The sequence below is a fragment of the Staurois parvus genome, unplaced genomic scaffold, assembly GCF_062004578.1.
Source record: "Staurois parvus isolate SC_StPar_1 unplaced genomic scaffold, SC_StPar_1.0 ptg000166l, whole genome shotgun sequence".
Lineage (NCBI taxonomy): Eukaryota > Metazoa > Chordata > Amphibia > Anura > Ranidae > Staurois > Staurois parvus.
This window is the reverse complement of record NW_028317962.1, coordinates 2,793,813-2,812,877: the sequence shown is the minus strand read 5'-3', so window position 1 is coordinate 2,812,877 and position 19,065 is coordinate 2,793,813. Positions and strand designations below refer to the sequence as shown.

Sequence of the window (19,065 nt, the reverse complement as noted above, 5' to 3'; positions counted from 1 at the left end):
CAGGTTTGCTAAAAATCTAACACAGTAAGTGTGTTTTCAACAATTCGTAGATTTGATTATATTGTTGAATTCTGTGAAGAAGTGTTTGATTATGTGTGTGGCCACCTTTAGAGAGACCATATTAATTTGTTAACATCTTTCTGTGCCCCTCCAAGTAGCTTGCCATCGAATGCCAATTATACTTCTGGTTTGTGGGGTGGAAACCCACACTAAACCAGGAAGACCATAGGACTTTGTACAGGTAGTGATTCCAGAGAGTTATATATTCAGTGAAAAGGAAAAGATCAACTGAACAGATCCAGTTGTATTTAAAGTATATGTCTAGTCCATAAACATGCTTTCCTAATTTTGGATAGAATGAGGAAGGATTAGAACACCTGTCAAGTTTTTACTGCTATCCAGGGCTTTGTTAGAGAGATTTTGTATATCCTCATACTTTCTGAAATCATTGCCAACAGGACAGAAAGCGAGTGGAGCTCTAGGTAGCAGTAAAAACCAAGGCGTTCTGACCGCACCTACTCTTTTCAAAACTACAAAATAGTCTTTGGTTAAAAGTATAACTAAAGGCAAAACTTTTGTTTTAGTTTTGGACAGAGTGGAGATGGATTAGAAAGACTGTCAGTTTTTATTGCTGTCTGTGCCATCATTAGAGAAATTCACCCTCTCTATTTGTCCTGGTTACCATATCAGTGAAAGTAAAAGAAAATCCCAAATTTTGGGTTGTCCCCAGAAAAGCAAATCTTCCAATGGGGATGCGAGTTTTGGTGACCTGGGGGTCCCCAAGAGATTCCCATAATTTGCAGGGATTTCCTCTCACTTCCTGTTTTGTCTGTGGTACAGGAAGTAAGTGGAAATCTCCCCAATAGAATAAAGATGGCAAAAATAAAACTTTTTCTTTTTTAAAAAGTAAACGTTTTGCCTAGAGTTCTACTTTAACATACCTTTTAAAGCGGAGTTCCATGCACGCTGTCAAAAAATAAAAGTCAGCAGATACAAAAATTATAGCTGCTGACTTTTAAAAAACAGCCACTTACCTGTCCCACGTTGTGTCCCCTGCAGTCCGTTTCATCGGCCGTCCTGTATTCCAGGAGGCCGGCATCTTCAGTGTGGGCACCCGGCTGTGATAGCTTGCGGCTTCACAGCCTGGTACCCACTATGCATGCGCTTCATGAATGGTCCTGTAGTCTTCAGGGACCTGTCACATGTCCCAAAAGACTACGAGGAGGGAGGGAGGACACCTTCCGCTAGGTGATCGGACCGGAAGTGGGAGCGGGTACCTGTTAAATTTGTGGGAGCAGTCCTTAAAGCGGAACTTCCCCTTTTGAGGGGAGCTCTGCTTTAAGTTGGAGTTCATGGTCCATGTGATCTAAGTATGCTGGCATCGCTGATGGTTCCAAGTATTTAAAGCCAATATTTTTTGTATTATTTTAGATAAAGTAGCAAAGCATTAAAACCCCTGCTGGATTTCTTATTTTGCAATCTGTGTCCCGTTTGAGAGGTTTCCATTCACTTCCCTTCTTGTAGGCTCAACAGAAAGTGATAGAAAATCTCTGCAATGTGGTATAAATCCCCTCATAGACAGTTGTCACCAGAACACGTGTTTCAGTTGAAAATTTCTTTTTTATTCATGTTCTAGTGGCAACTGAAAAATTTACATTTCCACTCACTTTCATTTCCGAAGACAATGGTCGCCAAGGCAGAGAGAAAGTGAATCTTAGTGAGGACAGGTGGCAATCAAAACTTTACAAGGATTCCTAAACCCCACCATTCTATTTGAATCTAAAAAAAAAGCTTAAGTTTCAGATACACTTTAATCTTCTGTTTAGAAAGTAAACCAAAAAACCCATTACTATAGATTCAAAAACTCCTTTCTACATTCTTATAAGCCTTTACACGTGAAACGCTTTTTGACTGTTATAATTAGAGACTCAAGAGCACATTCAAGGGATATCACCAAGCCCAGTCAGACCAAACCAATTTTCAGTTAATGTTTATTCCTTTAAAATCAGGGTTATAATGATTGTTAATTATTTTCATTTGAATTTAAGCAATTGCAATCTTCTTTGCCTTCATTGCACCATTGGTCTTGGGTGCAGTTCTCATTTTTGATCTTATGAAGCTAATGGTCTTGAGATAGCCATAAAGCAGGGTTATAACATCTGCTTATATTAAAATATGTGTTCACACATAAAGAAAAAAATATCATTACAGCCACTTTAGCTATGGAAAGTAATGTACTTCTCATAACTAACTCCAATAATAAGTCACTGGAGCAAAGGCTGACTAATCCATCTATTATATTAATGATCAGGGAGTCCCACATCCTATAGAGATGTATGCTTACAGTAAATTAGATTTATGCATGTTAGTGTGGGCAAATCATCCGGGAACGCATTCTTTATCTCTTATATTGCAGTATGTTTCTGGAACAAAAAAAATGCAGTTTTCAAATTAAAGCTTCCAATTTTCAAAGTCAAGAGACATTTCTGAAAACTGGTGCTTGCATAAATAGTTTCATCCTAAGCATTTGGCAGGAAATTTATTTCAGCTTCTAAACTGCAATAGCAGAGTCATGTTGTTTGTACCTGAGATACCGATCAAAATACATAGAGACTGAGTAGGATAGAAGAGCAGGTTGTAGAGTGATCACCATCTGCTGATCAACCATTCAATCTTAATGCCATATTCAATCTGCAGAAGTTCTAAATGAAGCACATGTCTATTTACCATAAAGCCACGATATTGATGGAAATTGGAAGTCAAAATTGTACAATTACAGTACTACTGTGGCCTTATCAGGATTAACCCAGTTTAGTGATTGAGCTTTGAAACTGGATTGATGAATGGCCAACCCAGTCCTTGATTCTTTCATCACTATCATTAATCAACAAAACAGTATATTCAACATAATGCAAACTTATTTAGTAAAATAGTGCAAAGTGCAAGGAGAATGTTTATTAAGCAGAATCCATAGCAATATTTAGAAATCATGGCTAATGACAATATGTTTTCTCAAGTTGTGGTTCTAGGACTTTAGTAAATTGCTAAATAGACATACTTTCAAAGCTTGCTCTATGCCTGAGCACATAAATGTTTTGGTGTTATCCATATAAGCTATTCAGGTGCATTCTGCTTGCATTCAAGGTCAGTTTGAGATGATTCTGAAATCATTCACAGTTCAATGACAAGAGCATTTGACCTGTAGTTGATATCCTTCTGACCTGTGATTTACTTCTGGCATGCAGTTTACCTTCTAAGCTGCATAAACCTGCTGTCATGCTCACTGTAGTAAAACCTCAGAACATGAATAAATACAATTAGCAGGAACAAGGCTTTAGCAAGGACTGTAAACAGAGCCAAGCTTAGCCATGGAAGAGAAAGCAGTTTAAGGCCCCTTTTTACACTGACGGTCTGATCGGGTCTGCCTATAAGGTGTTCAGGTGGTCCGGATGGACCATGAATACCTTTCTATGGAGCTATCAAAGAAATCCATGCTTGTAGTGGGCCCCTCTGCACTGCAAGACTTAAATACTCATTATGTCAAGGGATTCCAGGGTAAGGAAAAATACTTATATTATTCCGTACTCCAGCAGAGTCCCTTCAGTGGTTCAACTGGTCCCATGCAGCCCCCTCTCATTCACGGCTGTGGTCGCATGTTCACCCTCTCCATGTACAGTGCAGAGTTAATAACCCTACATTGTACATGATGATGGCAAGAAACCACCCTCAGAGTGGAGTTTTGGGGATAAGAGAACAGCGCTGGAGCTAGCCACAGTGGGGGATAGGGCAAGTAATAATTCTAGACATAACAAGCATTTAACTCTTGCAGTGACAGGGAGCCTTACTGCAAGTGAAGATTTTTTATTCCGATCCCTGGAGTTAATCTTTAAATTGATTTGAGCAGTTGCCATTTTTGTTTTTCTATATTAGGTAGGGCAATGAATAGGACAAAGACAATAGTAGTTGTAGTAGTAGTCACTTGCAGAGCGATTCACTGAATTTACTCTAGTAAACTAAAATCCAGTTGCTTGCTATAAGTAGCTGCACTTTGTATATCCTCAGTGCCCACCTTCTTGCTGTGTAGTTATCCCGCTTATAGTAGTGTTACCCATAAATGTTAAAGTTAAATAGTGTGATATAACATCGCTTTAATAAAATACACTTTTCCATATCGTCAAGAAATTGATTGCACTAAACAGGCTGAATTTATCAAAGAGGAATCATATGGGTCTGGCATCTGTTTGGCCAAACTGATCTTTTTGTTGTGTCAAGCAGTAGTTTTGGGGTGAAGTGTCCACAAAACTATTGAATCTATGATCAGTGCATTGTTTATTGTTAAACGTATAGGCACCATATTTTGGTTGCACTATGTAATAGCAGAGATAGGGGAGAATGGCTATAAAATGGATGATTTCTGGCTACTTTACTTCTCATTGGCAGTGATCTGCATATGCTCCTCTTTTAAGACTACCACTCCATTTTAATTGTAGGGACAAAAAAAATAAGTGGGCCTAGTAGTTACATCTGTGTTGTCTAAAGCAGTACAGTATTTTAGGAGCTGCAGCACAGTAACACATTGTTAAACAAGAACTATGAATTGACAGGTTGACTTAAATAACAATTATTTCACGTATAATGTAAAAACTGCTAACATGCAATAGCTCATTCGTATCTACTGAAAGGTCCATTCTTTTCACTCTAGTGTTGATTTCCCTTTGTTATACAATACTTCAGATTTTCCTCATTAAAAAGCAAAAAGGAAAACTGTAAAGTGAAATTACTGTTAAACCTATAAAGTAAATGTTACCACTATGCTATGCTTTAACACTTAAAGTGGTATTAAACCCCAAACCAAAACATTTAATATATTGCAGATTGCAAATCATTAGATGTGGTGGCTGCATCAGTTGTCTGGGCTTTGACGCCGAGCGGCCGCACATTTGTGTGCAATTAAGAAAAACATATGTGCTGAGAGCACGCACCCTCTGCGCTCCTAGCACACATGTCCAGTACTCACGGAAAGGTCCCGATCTCCTCTTTTGATTGGGACCTTTCCCGATCATGTGACCACTGTGACAGCAAATCACAGTGGTCACATGACCCTAAAACCCCGCCTCCCGGCTTCTCAAACCCTTAAAGGGCCAGGAGGCGCCGGCGCCAAGGGGTTAAGTTAAAAATCTGAACGTTGAAATTTATCGAATATTTATTTTTAATAAGTACCAAGTACTAGTACCAAAAAGTGTGCTGATGGCTTCTCTGTTCAATGAAATCCTTATTCCTCTGCCCCCCCCATTGATACCTTTGAATATCCAGTGTTGTGGGGGTTAATACAAGCAGTTGGACCTGTCACAAGTACACATCAAAAGTGCTGACTATGGCTGCTTTTTCTGCTGTTCTGCTTCATTCATAAAAGCTGTACTATCAGTTCCCACAATGAAAAGCGCTCTATGAATGGAGGGTGGGCAGATGAATAAAAGGTCTTCCTCCTCTATTCATAGAGCACTTTGCATTGCAGGAAACAATAGTACAGCTTCTATAAATGAAGAAAGGGTGGCAGAAAGGGTGGGCAAAGTCAGCACTTTTGACAAGCACCTGTGATAGGTCCAGCTGCTTTTATTAACCTTCACAGTACCAGAAGATCACAACTGTGGAGGTATCTGGGGTGCAGAGAAATGAAGATGACTAGATAAGTCATCAGCACAAGGGACACTTTTTTCTCAGCCTATAATTGGATTATCCACAAGGGAACCTAGGCAGGAACCCAGGGTCCCAGTGAATGTTGAAGAAGTCCACTTACAGCTTTATTTTTCTGCAGTAAACCAGGGTGATAGCACTATTGGTCAAAGATGTGTACCTACCGGTGAATTTACAAAGGAGGATGCAGTTGTAGGCCATTGGTGGGGCTATGCCAGTTCAGGAAGAGCAAATGGGTTGACTTCTTTGTGCATGTTTTAATATTTACCAATGCAAATCTAAAGATGGTACTGATTGAATTTTAAGACCCTGTTGGCACTCTACCACCCAGCATCCTTTGATCTGAAAATCAGCTGAAGAGTGGTTGTGGCCAACCAGCTGCAGGAACTATATGGCAGTACCCATTCTATTCTGACAACCACCAGCACTGGCTGTCAGAAAACAGTATCCTCAGTAGTCCATATGCGCTGTATAACATGAATGGAGGAAAAAACCCATTAGTGTAGTTGCTTTGCCTAGGGCCCCATTCCTACCTAAATACATCCATGCTGCAGCTGACTAACCTCCAAAAGTGTTGCCTGGTGGTCTTTGGCTTCAATACTTCACTGACCTAAAACATGTGCAAACAAAAAGTCAGAATTCCTTATCTCAATATCTGCAATGTATTAGTGACTCCGAAAGCATCAAAATCAAGCCATCAGCATAAGAGCCAGGCAGTTAAGATTTTCAACAAGAGAGGTCAGCAATGGCATCCTACCTGATTCTCTAACAATAGTTGAACATTAAGAACTGAAAAATATCATCAACATTATTTTATAAACTATTTTAGGGAACAAATGGTTTGAAATGCCAGCCAACATATGTATTTTATGACACGTTTCCTTTAATTCCAGTTTCATACACAGTAATTGTCTCAATTTTGTATTGCAAGCATTTTCTGAATGTGAATTCGAGCTTTAGGCATTTTTGCTTTGGCCAAAAGAAAGCTCTAGAGGGAGATTAGTTCTTACGGGCTAAAAAAATCCCTAGAAAAAAGTGTTCAAAAATGCTCCATTCACACATTTTTCAGGTGTTCCTCTTCAAATCTATGAGGCCAAAACTACCCAATTCTGCTTCAAAAGTAGCTCATGTAATTTCTGGAATGTCAGGCTTTGAGCTACAAGCGCCTGAGTGCTCATATGTGAACTGCCATCATTGAAATACATAGGATTATGGATGTTGGAGCTTCAAGTTAAAAAAAAAAAAAAAAGCTATGGCGGAGCCCCAATATTTTCAGTATGAGGACCACATGTATATTTTACAGATAGTTGCGGGCCGAAAACAAGTCAGTTTTATCCCTAGAAAAATGAAGACAAAAGATTGTCTTCATTTCCTGTCCCAAAACAAGAAGTGAAAGGAAATGCCTCCAAATTAAAAAAAAATCGCTGGTTGTCATCAGAACCTATATCCCCATTGTAAGATTTCCCCTCTATTACTGTTTTGGGGACAACCAAAAATGTGGGATTTTCTTTTACTTTCAATGATAATGGTAAACAGGACAAATAGAGAAGGTGAATCTACCTAATGGGGGCACAGACAGCACAAACAACTGGCAGGGGTTTTAATCCCTCTCCACTCTATCCAAAACTAAAAAAATGTTTTGCCTTTAGTTATAATGTAAATGACTGAATAAATACATTCCAGGAAATACATTCAAATTCCCCCCTTCCATCACAGTTCCACTTTCACAGCAGAAAACCTCATCACATCAGAGTCTCCATTTCACATCACTGCCCCCCCCTTTTAATAAGAGTCCCCCTTTCACATCAGAACCCCCCATTTCCCTTCCACCACATCAAAGTTGTAGTGGGCTGGGTCAAATCTTGTAGTCTGTGGACTTTACTTTGGACACCTCTGAACTAAGAAGTGAAAGGGGCCTGATGCAATAGGCTTGTCCTGTAACACACTGCAACAGCCTGCAAAAAACTGAAGATGATCTCAAAGTGGTTCTAAAGGCAGAAGGTTATTTACCTTAATGCATTCTCTGCATTAAGGTAAAAAACCTTTTGTATGCAGCCCCACCCCCCCAATTCTTACCTACGCCTGATCTGTATCCAGTGATGTGCACGGGAGCAGCTCTCTTCGTTCCCTCTCTCCTCACTGGATAAATAAGCAAAAGCCATTGGCTCCTGCTGCTGTCAATCACAGCCAGTGAGCAGTGAGTAGGAGTGGGGCTGAGCTGCACTCTGTGTGTCAACAGACACACAGAGCACGGCTCAGGATCTAGTCCGCATGAGTGCCCCCATGGCAAGCAGCTTGCTATTTTCTATGGGGGCACTTAACAAGGGGGAGGAACCAGGAGTGTTGGCGGAGGACACAAGAAAAGGAGGATTGGGGCTGCTTTGTGCACAGCTATTGCACAGAGTAGGTAAGAATACCATGTTTGTTAAAAAAATATGTTTAAAATCACTTTAAGATGGCCCAGAGCATGCTGGTAAATAATTGTGAACTTCGCCCCATGTAGCAGAGTTGCCAAGGATAAATCTGCATTTCCACTGTCACAGTACATCTCATTTATTCAGTCATGTCTCTTTCTAAACTTGAAGAACACACTATATTTGCAAGCATGCATGACATTGATTCAGAGAATTGTGCATACCCGATATAGAGCACGAGATAAAGGAATAAACAAGTGGTGCCTTTTTCAGCATGAATAAAACAAGATATAGAATTGAAATAAAAATGACAAATAAAAAAAAAGAACCCTCCCACGTTTCAATTTGCAGTTGTTAAAGTAGTCGTTAGAAAGACTTTGAAAGTAACTGTTCACTGTTGCTACCAAGTTCTAAGTGCTGTAATAGTGGTGGATAAAGGGAAGCCGGTTTCAATCAGCGGGCCTTTTCTGTTAGATGTTAGAAGAAACTTAATGATTTTTTTTTCTTATTTGGTGCGCTGTTCTCACACAAAGCTTAAACCTATCACTGGAAGTGCCATATTTCATCTATCAGCAGCAGCAAAGGCTTCTGGGTAGAGAAATGCAAATAGCAACATCTCACCTTTCTGCTGATCCATTAAGCATATGCTCACCGTACAACACAGTCTGTTAAGCATGGCATGTTGTAGGTTAGCTGCTCTTCAATGTATTTTTTTTAGTCCTTAATTGCTCTCCAAATGCTTTTTTTCGGGAAAAACAGAAATCCCTTTGACCTTTTTAGGAAGGAGGCAATTCCCAGGAGGAGCCCCCAGTGTATGGGATACATCATCATGGCAGACACAATTAGATTCGGGTTTAATTAAGGCTTAATTATGTAATCACTCTCACCTTTAAAAAGGAGCTAGTAAATAGCTGAAGCTCTGCTAGACATCAAGAGGACTCTGGGAAGAAGAATTTACAAAGTATCTTCAGTTGTTTCACTTGAAAAATGAAATGTGTTTGCCATACGTTAAATTCATTTTTGCCACATGTTGTAAAAAGACATTAAAGCTGAACTCCAGCCTTGTACAGTTCTCTAGGCTCCTCTCCTGTACTGAATTTGCTTACTCTGCCATTATCGCACACTGTGATCTTCTCAAGTCAGATAAAGCCAGCTCATGTTGTGGCTAGAGGATGTCCAACATCATCTATCTCACTCCTCCCCAGCCTGACTGTCACTGGCCTGTCCTTTTCATTGATTGGACTTCAGTTCTTCCAATCATGGAGGCTCATGGGACTGACACTCTAAGACAGTGGTTCTCAACCTTCCTAATGCCGCGATCCTTTAATACAGTTCCTCATGTTATGGTGACCCCCCCAACCATAAAATTCTTTACCCAGTAATTATAATTCATGTGTCGTTTTACCTCCAATACTGCTGCTTTCAACACAATAGCTGCTTTCAACACAGTAGCTGCTTTCAACACAGCAGCTGTTTTCTACACAGTAGCTGCTCTGTACACATCGGAAATATGTGTTTTCCGATGGTCTTAGGCGACCCCTGTGAAAGGGTCGTTTGACCCCCAAAGGGGTCGCGACCCACAGGTTGAGAACCACTGCTCTAAGAAGTGTCAGTTTCTGCACAAACCTTAGCTCATGATTTCTCATAAAAGTAGCAATGTTTAGTGGGAAAGGTGAATATGCTTTTACATAGAAATCTTTTCGGCCAATTTACTTATGTCAACAGGGTCACTTTAAAGGCTGCATGAAACCAGATGGAAGATGGCTGAAAGCTTTGCGAATGCTTTTGTGATATTGTGGCTGTTTTGCTCTGGTTTAGTGCTTTTCAGTGAGCTTAGACCAGCCAGAAGATACAGTATCAGGGCTCTTGGCCTACTTTTTTTTTAAGAAAAAGTTCCAGAGAACAATTACAGGGTTAGCCTTGCAGGAGTCTTTAGCCACAAAATGTACATTTGCCAGCCACCTGGCTATCCAAACTCCCTAGACCCAAAGCCTGTCTCCGTACAGACACACCACATTGGCATACTCAGCTTTTTCAAACTTGAAATGCCCATCTGAGTTGCACAGGCTCTTGCCTAATGACCCTATCTCTGAACACCTCTCAGACAAATGCCCGGTCTGATCTGGCCACCTCTCTGTGAGGTCAAGGTAGACTCCCCTCTGGTGTCTCTCTACATACATATACACTGCTCCTGCAGCAGCTTGTCTCCAAAGGAAAGAAGCCCCAAATCACAGTCAGTCCTTTGATTAACCTCCCTGGCGGTATGATTATTTCAGATTTTTGGTTCCATTTTTTTGCATGGAAATATGTATTTTTTTATTGTAGGCCTGTAATTTAGGAATAACTCCCTGAAATCTGTCCGAACAAGAGTCTAGTAAACATTCCGGATATGATAAAACTTGAAACACGAAATCATAAATTATAATTTAATAAATACTCATAAAAAATAATAATATAATAATAATAAATTTAATTCAATAATATAATCAAACCAAAAACACTGAAATTTGAAATATAGCGCCAAGTTCGCACATCGCTGAGCAAAGTCGCAAAATTGTTTTCAGTGTCTGATGACGAATTTCCCCCATGAATCATTATCACTCAATTCTGCAAGTTGTTCTGATTTACTATCGCTGTTCTCTAGCCGGTCTAAAACCAATTTTGACCTAAAGGGACGCTTTTTGGACGCCGTGGACTTTTCTCAATTTCCAGGCAGCAAGAACAGTCAAAATGCAGGCAGGGCACAGAACAAAGCACTCAGGACAAAATGTATGTGAAATGCTTTGATACAGGAATGTTTTGCTATGAAATAATCGTTTTAAAAAAAATGTCATTTTTTTAATTTTCAAATTTGCCGCCGGTTCCGGCGCCCGTATGTCCCGACGTCACAGGGACCGGAACACGGAAGCCGGATGCCAGCATCGGCCGGAGGAGATGGCCGGGGACGCTGCAGGGGACGCATCGCAGGAGCGAAGGACAAGGTAAGCGCTGTAGGGAATCCCTGTGCAACGCCGCATGGTAAGCCTGAGTGTAGCTCAGGGTTACCGCTTTTGGTACTGAAACTTTACCCCGAGCTACACTCAGGAATACTGCCAGGGAGGTTAAAAAAGCTGTGCACACACAGGCTGCTGGTCTTCGGTACGACATGGACAGAGGGTTAGACTCTTCAAAGCCTCTGAACTCCTGAACCCAATCTGGGAATTACCAATTCCAGAGAAAACTGAAAAAACTATTTTGAATATAACCACAGTGCAAAAAATGAATACAAATAATACATAATATCAATAATAAAGATTATTCAGTGAAAAAAATATTTCATCAGTGAAATAAATTGTTTTTTCAAATATTGTAAAATAAACCCGTGCCTAAACCCAACCAAATAATTAGTGCTGGTGTTCATAGATGAAAAACATCAATACATACATTTGAATATAACCACAGCGCAAAACAATGTTAACAATAATGCATAATATCAATAATAAAAAATATTCAGTGAAAAAAATGAATATTTCATCAGTGAAATAAATATAAGTGAAAATACATGAAAAAAAGTCCACTGTCCCAAAACAATGGTGAAAAAAAGGTGCTCCAATAAAAAAAAAACGGTGCTAAAGGAAATCCATCGTGCCCATACCATCAGTGACTTCCAATATGGCCCGCATTCACCAAATAGAATGGACTCCTAGCTGATAAGGCTTTTGAAGTAAGATGTATCCTCCAAATGAATCCCAATCAGGGACAGAAATTCCTGCTTGACAATCTCCAAACGACCACCTTTTGTTGCTCTGAAGTAATAGCTGATTGTTCCTCTAGACTGATTGCAGACTGGTTCTGAACAGCAGTGACTGCTAGGAGTCCATTCTATTTGGTGAGTGCAGGCCATATTGGAAGTAATGGATGGTGTGGGTATGCTGGATTTCCTTGAGCACCGTTTTTTGTTATTGGAGCACCTTTTATTTTCACCATTGATTTGGGACAGTGGACATTTTTCATATATTTTCAGTTATATTTATATTTGTTTCACTGATGAAATATTCATTTTTTCACTGAATATTTTTTATTATTGATATTATGCATTATTTTGATACATTTTTTACACTGTGGTTATATTCAAATTTATGTATTGATGTTTTTCATCTATGAACAGCAGCACTAATTAATTATTTGATTGGGTTCAGGCGCGGGTTTGTTTTACAATATTTGAAAAAACTATTTTGTCCACTCATTCTGGAGCACCTCAACCTGCATCCATGGGAAACCTGTGTGACATTTACCTCTTCTAACACAGTGGCAGGGCACAGCACTGTCACACTTTGTATGTACTAAACCTGTGCAAACTGATGCCCATGTGTTTTGGGTTTCTACATTTATGCCCAATGACCAGTAAAAAGCAACAGGGAGATATGTTGTAAATTGATTTAAAGATTAAAGATTTTCATAAAAAAATATCACAGTGTTGTCAAAGGGCCCAAGTAGTCTCCAAATCATTGTGCATTGTAGATAAATTGTGTGCTTGGTGTGACAGAGGGAGGGGGAGCATACTGCGCATGTTGGAATTGTAGACAAGGGAGAGCGCTTTTTCCATGTTTGTTCCTTTGAGCCACTAAGGTAGCACTGGAAGGTTGGGGAGGCCCCTAGTCACCCTTTTGAGCTTAGAAAAAGAAGAAACATTTCAGTCAGACAGAGATGGGATGGTGCAGGAGAAGAATAATAAAAAAGATTGTGCAGAGAAAAGGATTACAAATTCATTGACAGGTTTGTAGCAGGCATCAATATAAGACCCAATATATTGTATTCTGTAAAGGAGTAGAGTAGAGGAGAACATGGTTAAAACACTATCATGTTATTTATTTTTTATTATTACTATTATTTTTGTATTTATTTATTTTTTGTTCTCTGTGTCCAGTTGATTTCCCTTCACTACCTGTTCTGTAGACACAACAGGAAATAGGAAGAAATCTATCTTAAGTTAATGAACTCCCCCTCTTAGAGAGTTGTCACAAGGACAAGTGTGCCCATTGGTGGGGTTTCCAGTACCTCGTGTTCTACTGACAACTCAATTTTTGTGAAATTTCTTTCACATTGTGTCCCGGTGGCAGAGTTCACCAGGACAATTAGTAGAGCTAATCTCCACACACATCAATAAAATCTTGATGAAGGATCTAACTCTTACCTACTTTATTCAAAACATTTAAAAGAATGCCATTACATACATTTTTTGTTTTAATGTTTTTGCTGGTTTTATGAGAATATAGTTAGACATGAAAGTACATCCATATCCTGAGACCTTTGGTAATCGAATTTCAGGTATGTTCATTGAAATAAATAGGGAGTTGGTTTTTGGATTCCCCATACTTGTTTTATAAATAGGTACTAATCTTGTATGTTCCTATAATTAGCTAGTCCATCAAATCTCAGATAATATTAATGGTGAGAATATATAAACAATACTAGCTATAAAAAAAAAATCATAATTCTCAAAGAGGCAAAGGTCTTATTTATTTACAAAGAAAGTAGAAAGTCTATGTTATGTATCGTGGTTGGGTTCAAGGAAAAAAGAGAGAAAAGAATGACTGGGCCTTGCATCTTAAAGCACTCACAAACACCACCCATTTGATGCCCTCTTCCCATCCTATATAGTCCTCTGTCCAATGAGCGACAATCCATAACTGATAAGGGGCTGTTTCTTAGAATTACAAGGAAGTACAGTGAAAGTATGGTTCTGTCCCCCAATAGGGAGCAATGTTATATTACCATCCGGCTCCCTGACCTAGGTCAGAATTCCAGTCGACATCTGACCACTTCCATCCTGCTAGAAGCCATGAAATCAGTCATTTTAATTTCCACATCCCCAGGAAATCTGAGCTGAGGTTTTCTTATCACCATGCCCCACTGCTAGGGGGTATGCGTGAACTCCCTTCCAGGATCAGGATTCTGGTATGCAATCTTTTATTACACACACCCTGTTGTATAATCTTGTTTTACTGACATTCCAAGATGACTTCCAATGGGCCAAATGGCTTTTTTTTTAACCAGGCAGTAAAAATCCATAAATGTCTGATATAAAAACATGTTGCCTTCCAAAATTCATACATCCACCTAGATATTAGATTCAGCTCTCAATAATCCTTTCTTTTTCGAATATTTGAAATATTCAAAGCAAATTCACCTTTCCATCCATCAGTTTAAAAACACCCCTCTAGCATTTATGGCCATAGCCACCTGTAAAAAGAACAGATGATTCACGTGCCATTCACTTCCTGGAATCCATTTAGCTGAGGCATGCTGTCAGGAGAGTGTGCTTATCTGAGAAAATCCCTCCCTTCCTAAAGACTCCTAGGATGTATGACATCATTTGCCTAGGCAAGAAACCAGGAAATAAATGTAAAAAAATAGTTTAAAACAAGTAAATATAATATTCTTTCCTACTTACTTACTACTGCTAACAGCATAAGGATTAAAATAGTGTTAATTGAGAGAGTAAAGTTCCTCTTTAATTTATGTCCTTTTTTTCCCAACAAATAGAGCTTTCTTTCGGTGGTATTTGATCGCCTGTGCGTTAAAAAAAAAAAAAAAAATTTTTGAAAAAAAAAACAATATTTTGGACTTTTGCTAATAACCTCCCTGGCGGTATGATTATGTTAGGAATTTTGTACCAAAAGCGGTACCATTTTTTTGCATGGAAATATGTATTTTTTTTATTTTAGGCCTGTAATTTAGGAATAACTCCCTGAAATCTGTCCAAACAAGAGTCTAGTAAACATTCCGGATATGATAAAACTTGAAACACGAAATCATAAATTATAATTTAATAAATACTCATAAAAAATAATAATATAATAATAATAAATTTAATTCAATAATATAATCAAACCAAAAACACTGAAATTTGAAATATAGCACCAAGTTCGCACATCGCTGAGCAAAGTTGCAAAATCGTTTTCAGTGTCTGATGACGAATTTCCCCCATGAATCATTATCACTCAATTCTGCAAGTAGCTCTGACTTACTATCGCTGTTCTCTAGCTGGTCTAAAACCGATTTTGACCTAAAGGGACGCTTTTTGGACGCCGTGGACTTTTCTAAGTTTCCAGGCAGAAAGAACAGTCAAAATGCAGGCAGGGCACAGGACAAAGCAGTAGGGACAAAATGTATGTGAAATGCTTTGATACAGGAATGTTTTACTATGAAATAATCGTTTTAAAAAAAATGTCACTTTTTCTTAAAAATTTTCAAATTTGCCACCGGTTCCGGCACCGTAAGTCCTGACGTCACAGGGACCGGAACACGGAAGCCAGATGCCGGCATCGGCCGGAGTAGATGGCCGGGGACGCTGCAGGGGACGCATCGCAGGAGCGAAGGTAAGCACTGCAGGGACTCCCTATGCAATGCCTGAGTGTAGCTCGGGGTTACCGCTTTTGGTACTGAAACTTTACCCCGAGCTACACTCGGGAATACTGCCAGGGAGGTTAAACATGTCCAGTAAAAAAATTTAAAAAATCAAATTTCTTCATAAATTTAGGCCAAAATTTATTCTGCTACATATCTTTACTAAAAAATGTAATTCAATTAAATTACCTTTAGCAGCCAGTAAAAATGTGCTTTACAGAAGGGTTACATGTACTTTGCACATTTTTCTCTTTGAATTGTTTCATTGAATAAGCGTCTAGCACTGCCCTCAGAGATGCATTAAACCCAGGTTGGGACCCTATGTAATGTTGTATATGGCAAGCATGATGGATAAGAGTTAACACCTGGTGCCCTGCTCCATTACATGTAACACAATCACATACAGTAATGGAGAAATATAGCAAACACACCATTCTTCTCACTCAGATGAGAGATGATTCGGTACAGAAGTCAATACTGGTAACTCAATAAGCACCTCAGACTGTTTTGTCCTTATTTTTTGTAATCTGATACTGTGGTACACCAAGCACAGCAACAGTTTTTATTTCAATTTGCTCCATGAAATAGATTGCATTGGGTATAAATGTAATGATGTATTAGGTGCGTGCTGTCGATCTTAATTGTAAGGTGTTTAAAGGTATTGGTAAGCTCCAGGCTAAAATCACAACAAATTGTATCACATGGGGGATTATTTCCCTTAGAACCTCGGAACGCGCTCTTCATGTTTCCTAGAAATTGTTTTACACATTCAGCGCAAACCTCTATCCTCTGTGAACATTACAGCTTATTTATGATATCTAAAATATGTCACAGCATGCCAATTATTCTGGCTCAAGGCAAACCACAGCTTAGTGTGTGAGTATCCATATACATATTTATATAAATATATATATATATATTTATTTATTTAAACATACCCAACGTGACTGAATCATCTAAAGCACTGGATATGTTTAATGCAGCTTTCTTGCTTTTGTTATTGTGCATTTTTATTGTTTTTCTTACTTGTGATGGAGGATCCTCGTGATCATGTTCATATACTCCATACCCCTGAGAATCAATGGAAACTTTCCATTCCTCAACCTTGTGGCCAGAGTGGTACCTACATAATCTACCCTGCAATAGCTGTTTGAAATTCAGTTCTGTCCAAAAATGTGCAGCCTAAGCAGAGAAAAGTGTGCTGTTACTGTTATGCAAATGTTGACGTTTGTCAGAAGTGTTGCTAAACCCACAACAGTAAAATCAGTCTGTATATGCAGTAAAACATGCTTGTTATTCTCACTGTGGAACCTAAGGGGTTAATCCTCTGCATTGTGTAAACAGGCTGCTTGATCTTCTCTGATCCTCCCCTTCTTCTACTGTCCTTAATCCATCTGCTAATAGTACAGAGCGCTAGGATTTACTCAGTTTAGTGTGTATTGCTAAAGAGTTTTTTTTTTCTTTGGGAAGGTGCATGTGATCAGCACAAGACGAATCAACACTGTCCAGACAGAGGGTCAGGGGTTATGCACCTATTAGGACAGTCAGAGGAGAATGAAAACTCCTCCTACAAGCTTTAATCAGTGCTCAGATTGACACTGATAGAAGTCACAAGACTGCTATATATTGCTGTTGAGAAAAGGTATTTAGCAGTTTTATTTACTAAAATAATTTCATTTCCATGTTCTGTGTACTGTGGGAGACCAGATATAGGGAATGCAGGGTCCTGAGTTTAGTAAAACTTTAAGTGGATCTTCCCTTGCACCTTAAAAAAACTAGCATGAGCAATGCAATAATAATTTAAAGAAAGATACACCTAGTAATAGATACTTTAGTCTTTCTGTTCGGTTTTCTATTGTCTCTGTGGTCCATTCTGCCTCTTGAATGTGAAATCCACATTGCCACTTTTTAAAAAAATTTAATTGGCCACTGCCTTCCTCCTTATTTCATGATGACGTATAGATGACATGATCTTGTGCATGTGCCGTAACCGACATGTCTTGTTATTGTAAATAACAGGCTGAATCCGATCTCTTTCAAAGCATGCAAGATCGGATGCAGCGCAGCTTGGAATGTACAATAAAAAACCATGTACAACCATTTAAGACATACAGTATGTGTGGATATTGCGCATACACTCTATAAGAGATCAGGTGTGGCTTGTAACTGAAGAATAGCAAACCACGCCAGGTCTCATTTGACACGTATGTGAGATCTCACAGGAGGCACACATGACATAGCCTTCCTAGCGGACACCTCTGAGGCCAAAGCTACATCATCGATGTCTTCTGAAAACCTGGAAGAATGGATGTACCAGGAAAGAAATGTAAGTTAGGAGAAAACCTTTCGATTCTACCAAAAACCCAATGGTATTTATGAATGCGCACACATAGAGTTGCAATCACCATAGATTTTTTTTGTTTGGAGGATAAACGGTTTGTCTTAAGCCCTTATCTGTATATGTAACCCCTGTTTATTGGCAAACCTAATGATCTGTAGAGAGTGGTGACACATTACTGTCACAGGAAAGGCAGAGATGTCCTTGACATGCAGGCTGTTATTCACAGCCTGGCTTCACCTTGTGTAAGCTGTAGGAGATGCAAGGTGGTAGAACCCAACAGGAAAAAAGCTGGGATAGACTGGAACACATTTTTTTTTAATTTCGATAATTGTGCATCAAAGAGTAATACATACATTGGGGTTGTCAAGACTCACTTCAGTGCAAACCTTCACTAAGATAATATGTACAGTAGGCTGGTATTCCTGTTATTTTCCTAAAATTGCTATTTCCTAGCTGTCTGGCTGAGCCTTAGATTTCAGTACTTTGAGTCGCTGATTTGGAACAAATCAAATCAGAACACCTGATCTCATTACTTGTTCAGGGTCATTGACTTAAAATATTGAAATAACAGGATCAACATGAAAGGGGATTTGCATTTTTTGAACAGAACTCAGTGGCAGCCTACATATTTGTCTCAAAGCAGGTTTCCTTTTAGCCCCCATGCACACCTGAGCAATTTGTTGCATGCTTCCAGAAGATTGACAACTCTCGACAATAAGATTTCTGTTTTAATCTTTGAAGTCTGTTCACATCTGGGTGATTTACTGTTGTTTGCTTCACCAAAGAAGTACTGGAGTTTCTTTAGGGCAGGATTATACATTTTCAGGCCCATAGAGCCAGTAGAGCAACATAGAGCCATAGCCAGTCTCCTCCACCTAAAAATCCGATTTCCATTGGCCTTATAGCTGAAAACACACCTAAAAAATACTGCAAAATATCCAAAGAAGCCAGCATTCAAGTGTGAACCTAGTCTTAGTGCTAGGACTAGCACTAGAGTTACAGGAGAAAAAAGACAAAGTGGTCCATTGAGTCTGCCCATTTTTTTCTTTCACCATTTGTGTCTCTGGACTCATTCTATTTTATCAATATCTTTTTGTAAGTGAGGTCTCCAGAACTTGACAGAGTATTCTAACTGAGGTCTAACTAAAGATCCGTATTGGCGAACCAAGACCTCCTTCCTCCTGCTGTTGAGTCCTCTAGTGAGACATTCCGGAACCACTATTCACT

At 39.1% G+C, this 19,065-nt stretch overlaps 1 protein-coding gene across 1 annotated transcript in view; it reads left to right on the top strand.

Annotated features, from left to right (window-relative positions):
* The window catches only part of BRINP2 (BMP/retinoic acid inducible neural specific 2), a 395,372-nt gene that overhangs the window by 356,027 nt on the left and 20,280 nt on the right, over nt 1–19,065 (top strand). The window lies entirely within an intron of this gene.